The sequence below is a fragment of the Globicephala melas genome, chromosome 16, assembly GCF_963455315.2.
Source record: "Globicephala melas chromosome 16, mGloMel1.2, whole genome shotgun sequence".
NCBI lineage: Eukaryota > Metazoa > Chordata > Mammalia > Artiodactyla > Delphinidae > Globicephala > Globicephala melas.
Window position 1 is genome coordinate 8,807,985 of NC_083329.1, and position 6,259 is coordinate 8,814,243.

Genomic DNA, 6,259 nt, shown 5'->3' on the forward strand with positions numbered 1-6,259 from the left:
CCGCCAGTCGGCAGCAAGTGCGAAGAAATAAAGGCAGGAAAGGAACATCCCCAGACTTCAAGCCCAGTGCATTCATGCAGAAAACACTAGGTATTTTAGTGTTAAAAAAGAAATGCTAAGCTGTGAAGAAGTATAAAACAAATTCTCTCTGTAGGGATGTGGTGTAGAAAAATTGAATTCATATTCTAGCTTTCACCTCATTTTAGGAGATTACTTCTTAGTCATATGAAATTATGTTTAAAATGTGAACGAGTGAAAATCAGTGTATACTGGGACAAAATATAATCAATAACCCAATGCTAAATCTGATATATTTTTGATTACAGAGCATGTACACATAATCTCATTTTTTTTCTCTTGGATTGAAGGTGAGCATTGAATTAAACATACTTTTCATTTCATGACATTTTATTGTCATAGGCCCAGTGCAAGATCCCTCTCCTTTATTATTTTTCATCACTTATCCACACTCACACTCATTTCCTCCCCTTTTCCTAGGCAACCTTTTTTTTTTCTCGTTTAAACATCGTTATTGTTTGTTTACTTATTTTAAGATAGACTTTTTAAAGAGCAGTTTTAGGTTCATAGCAAAATTGAGCAGAAAGTACAGAGAGTTCACATATACCTCCCCCCGCCCCCAGTCTCTCTGGCTATCAACATCCAGTGTGGTACAGTTGTTACAATCGATGAACCTACACATACTATCGCCCAAAGTCCACAGTTTACACAGGGTTTACTCTTGGTGTTATACATTCTATGAGTTTTGGCAAATGTATGATGATGTGTATCCATTATTATAGTGTCATACAGAATAGGTTCACTGCCCTAAAGATCCTCTGTGCTCTACCTGTTCATCTCTCCCTACCTCAGCAGCTGGTTATCTTTTTGCTGCCTGCATAGTTTTGCCTTTTCCAGAAGGTTATATAGTTGGAATCATACAGCCTTTTCATATTTGCTTCTTTCACATCTTTCATGGCTTGATTGCTTGTATCTTTTTAAGCGCTGAATGATATTCCACTGTCCGGATGAATCACAGTTTATCCATTCACCTACAAAGGTTACCTTGGTTGCTTCCAAGTTTTGGCAATTGTGAATAAAGCTACTATAAACATCTGTGTTCAGATTTTTGCATGGACATAAATTTTCAACTTATGGTATCTGGGTAAATACCAAGGAGCGTGATTACTCGATCTTGTGGTAAGAGTATGTTAGTTTTGTAAGAAAGTGACAGACTGTCTTCCAAAGTGGTTGTATCATTTTGCATTCCCACCTCAATGAATGAGAGTTCTTGTTGCTTCATATCTTTGTCAGCACTTGGTGTTGTCAGGGTTTAAAATATTCTAATAGGTGGGTAGTGTAACCAAACAGGACCCTATGGGGCCTTCCCAGAACAGACCCCGCCCCCCCCCCCCACCATGTCCTCCGCCTGCCTCTTGTCTGTAGAAACACTTTAGCCTCCTAGGCCTTCCCCAGGTTCCAAACAGTAAATTTAATCAGAGAAGTGAGAAAATGCAGAAAGAAAGGAAAACAGTCAAGCAAGACAAAATAATAATAGTTTAGTCATTAAACAAAGTCAAGGACCTTTACTTCCTCCTCAAGGGTTATAGATAATATTCTGAGCCAAGTCCTTTGAGCTGTTTTGCAGATACTGAAATCCCCACTAGGCGGAAGAAGTTAACTCTATGCTGGTAACAAGCACGTATGCATGGGGGCCCTGGAATCAATCTCCAGCAGATACTGAGGGATGACTATCTTCTCCGGTGAGGTTTTTGTTCATATCTTTTACCCATATTTATACTGGGTTGTTCATTTTCTTACTGTTGAGTTGTCAGTGCTGTTTGTATCTTTCGGATAACAGTCCTTTATATGTCTTTGCAAATATTTTCTCCCGGTCTGTGGCTTGTCTTCTTGTTCTCTTGACACTATCTTTGGCAGAGTGGAAGTTTTTCATTTTAATGAATTCCAGCTTACCAATTACTTCTTTCATGGATCGTGTCTTTAAAGTTGTATCTAAAATGTCATCACCAAACCCAAAGTCATCTAGATCTTTTTTCTATGTTATCTTCTATAAGTTTTATAGTTTTGCATTTAGCATTTAGGTCTATGATTACATTTGAATTAATTTTTGTGAAAGATAAAAATCCTGTATCACATTTTTTTTTTTACATGTGGTTATCTGTTTTTTCTACCTCCATTTTGTTGAAGACTTTTTTTCCTCCATTGCATTGTCTTTGCTTCTTTGTCAAAGATCAGTTGACTATACTTGTGTGAGTCTATTTCTGGGCTCTGTATTCTGCCCACTGATCTGCCTATTCTTTTTGCCAATACCACACTGTCTTGATTACTGTAGCAGTAAAGTTGGGTAGTGTCAGTCCTCTGACTTTGTTCTTCTCCTTCAATACTGTGTTGGCTATTCTGGGTCTTTTGCCTCTCCATATAAACTTTAGAAAAATTTTGTTAATATCCACAAAAGAACTTACTGGACTTTTGACTGAGATTGTGTTGAATCTGTAGATCACACTGGGAAGAACTGACCTCTTGACAATATTAAGGCTTTCTATCCATGAACGTGGAATATCTCCTTTCATTTAATCCTTCTTTGGTTTCTGTCATCAGTTTTGCAGTTTTCCTCACATAGACCTTGCACAAATGTTGTTAGGTTATACCAAGTATTTCATTTTTAGGGTGTAATGTAAATCATATTGTTTTAAATTTGAAATTCCACTTGTTCGTTGCTAGTGTTATGAAAGCAGTTGACTTTTGTATGTTAATCTTGTGTCCTGCAACCTTTCCATAATCACTTATTAGTTCCAGAAGTTTTTGGTTGATTCTTTGGGATTTTCTACGTAGACAGTCAGGTCATCAAAGACAGTTTTCTTTCTTCCTTCTCAATCTGTATACTTTTCATTTCCTTTTTCTTATTACATTAGCTAGAGCTTCCAGTATGATGTTGAATAGGAGTGGTGAGACATTCTTGCTTCGCTCCTGATCTTTGTGGGAAAGCATCTTGTTTCTCACCATTAAGTATGATGTTAGCTGTAGGTTTTTTTGTAGATGTTCCTTTTGAAATTTTATTTATTTATTTATTTTTGGCTGCGTTGGGTCTTCGTTGCTGCACATGGGCTTTCTTTAGTTGCAGCGAGCGGGGGCTACTCGTTGTGGTGCACGGGCTTCTCACTGTGGTGGCTTCTCTTGTTGCAGAGCACAGGCTCTAGGCACGCAGGCTTCAGTAGTTGTGGCACGTGGGCTCAGTAGTTGTGGCCCACAGGCTTAGTTGCTCTGTGGAATGTGGGATCTTCCTGGACCAGGGCTCGAACCCACGTCCCCTGCATTGGCAGGTGGATTCTTAACCACTGCTCCACCAGGGAAGTCCCTGTAGATGTTCTTTAGCAAGCTGTAGTTCCCCTCTGTTCCTAGTTTGCTAAGAGGTTTTTTTTTTTTTATCATGATGAAAATGTTAGATTTTGTCAAATGCTTTTTCTGCATCTATTGATATGATTGTGACTTTTCTTCTTTAACCTGTTGATATGTTACATTAATCAATTTTCAAATGTTCAGCCAGCTTTGCATGCCTAGAATAAACCCCACTTGGTCATGGTGTCTAATCCTTTCTATACATCGCTGGATTTAATTTGCTAATATTTGGTTGAGGATTTTTGCCTATGTATTTATGAGAGATATTGGTCGTTGGTGTTTTTTTCTTGTAATATCTTGTAATGTCTGGTTTTGGTATTAGGGTAATGCCGGTCTCATAGAATGAGTTAGGAAGTATTCCCCGTTTCTATCTTCTCAGAGATTGAAAAGAACCGATATAATTTCCTCTTTGAATGTTTGGTAGAATTCACCAGTTATTTTGGACCAGTTATCTTTTTTAACAACCTGTTTTGGAACAGAATGATTTTTTAAAATTTTTATAAAAATTGTTTTATATTCCAGAACATCAAAACGAACTATTATGACTTCAAGTTTAGGTGTCCACTATCTAAAAAGACATGCTTTTCAAGGACAGGTTCAAAAATAAGCATGTGATGTTGGCATAGAGCCATAATTAGAGTACAACCCTGAATTTGTAAAGCTTTCTTCACAGACCTCACTCCCACCTGAGACCCAGAAAAGGACAATCATGTGATGAGATACTTACTGAGTATGTGGTCTCTTAAATTAGCAGGGTGCCAACATGGTAACATTGCATTTAGTACCAGAGACAGAATATTTGAGAGTCCAGGTGGGTGAGTTTTTGGGTCAAATAATGGGGCCCAGACCACTTGGGTATGTGAACTATGTCCTGCTTCACACACTCCCTTCTTCCCTCAGCCCCAGGACTGACCACTTTGCCCTAGGGAAGGGGGCTACTCTTGGCTGTACTTCAGTGGAGGAAATGCTTCGCACCTCTGAGAGTGTAAAGGTGTGCCACAAAACCATCCTCTTCTTGAGAATGATCTTGAGAATGCAGTATCTCCTTATCAAAGAAGGCAAGTGATGGCTCACATATGTCTAACTCAGAGTTGCTGCCTTTCCTCCAGAATTTATATAGTCAAGTGACCCATCCTCAAGAGACATCTGTGACCCATTTTCCCTCACATATAAACACATAACGTGAAGGCACACAGGTCACTCCTGTTTAGGATTTATTGTTAAACTTGATTTAAATCACTATTAGATTGGTCATGTCACATGGGCAGTGTTAGCTGTCATCATCCTGTTTCTTCTGATCCTCAGAAGAGAATGGAGGCTGGTCAGTAATCCTTCATGCTGGAGCAGTCACTCTGCTTTGAACTTGGGGTGAGACTGCTTGACTGACCTTACTTTGCTGGTTCTCTTCTATCAGTTCTGCCACTCACAGCCACAGGCATTGCATGGGACTCTTGCCTCACCTAGACTACCACATGGGCTGTAGGAGGTACCCAGCACCCAGTTCCAATTTTAGCGTTAGCTAAATCTTCCCATGTTGGGGGTGTTCATTCTGTTCTTCTCATGAGAGCTTTCAATTCACTGTGATCCAGCTGCCTGTTCCAAACATGTTAGTTGACCTTAAGGGGAACTGTATTCATCTGAGAGCAAGTGAGCAGAAAAAGCAATGTGTGACAACTCTGGGTTTAAGCTTCCGATCTGTATAATGAATGAAGTCCTCTTAAGGGGACTTAGAAAATCTGAGATTCCACCTTCTGACATCCCCAGTATCTTCAGAAGCAGATTTTCTCCTCTGGTTACTTTTAACACTGTTTTCTACCAACTCAGCACTCAAGTTCTTTAATCACTAACAGAAATTGCTAACAGTCTAACTGCCAAAGCCCAGGTTTATTTAAACATAGCAAGAGCCATAAGACCTCATCCCTCACCACTTTTGTCCATCTTCTCTTTTCTTTACTGATCCTTAGAGCTAAGCCTTCTGGAACCCCTTTCTAGTCACAAACAGATTTTTACTATTAAAAAGACCTTGAACTGCTTTACCTTAACCTCAAAATGACTCTGATAGCATGGCATTGTTCACAACCTCTCCAAAATCTCACTTGTAGTTGCTGAGAAGATCAACTAATACGTGTTTACTTTGTGGCCTAGCAGACACTTAGTAAATGCTGGTCTCCTTGGCTGCCACCCACTTATAGGTCCGTGAAAATGAACTTCCTTGCTTTACTCTCCAATGAGGTATTGCTCATACCCATTTCAACAACTCCTCCTCTAAAGTTTATGCCAAAGTAAAAATTATAAGCTTATTCGCTCCTTTTCTATAATCACCATCAATGTCATTTCCAGTTGAATCATCATGTCACCAGTCTTATTGTCCTTCTTAGCTTCTTTAAAAAAACCTAACAAAGACAGCCTAAAGTGTGAGCCAGATACTCAAACGTTACCAAATCTTGAACTAATTTTACAGTATCTAGCGTTTTTCTGATTTCTCAAAGACCACTTTGCTCCTGGTGTTGTTAGGATGAAAGCAAAGTAAATGACCTAATATGCTGAAAGTGGGTACTTAGACCCAGAAAAATCATCAATCTCACTAACGCTAAGAACCACCAAAGTGTCTGAGGAAAGATCAAAGGTACAAGAAGCAGTTCTGCTAAGAAGAATCTGAATGCTACCAACCTCTGGCTCACAGATGAAACAGATGTCAATTCCTTGGTTTCTTAAGCTTCCAAAACAATTTTCTCAGAAGAAAGCAATTCCTAGAGATTTCCAACAGAGATTCTCACTGTTTCCTTGCTTCCATCATGGTGTCATATGTTTAAAATTATTATAAAGATGTTTAAAACAATCAACC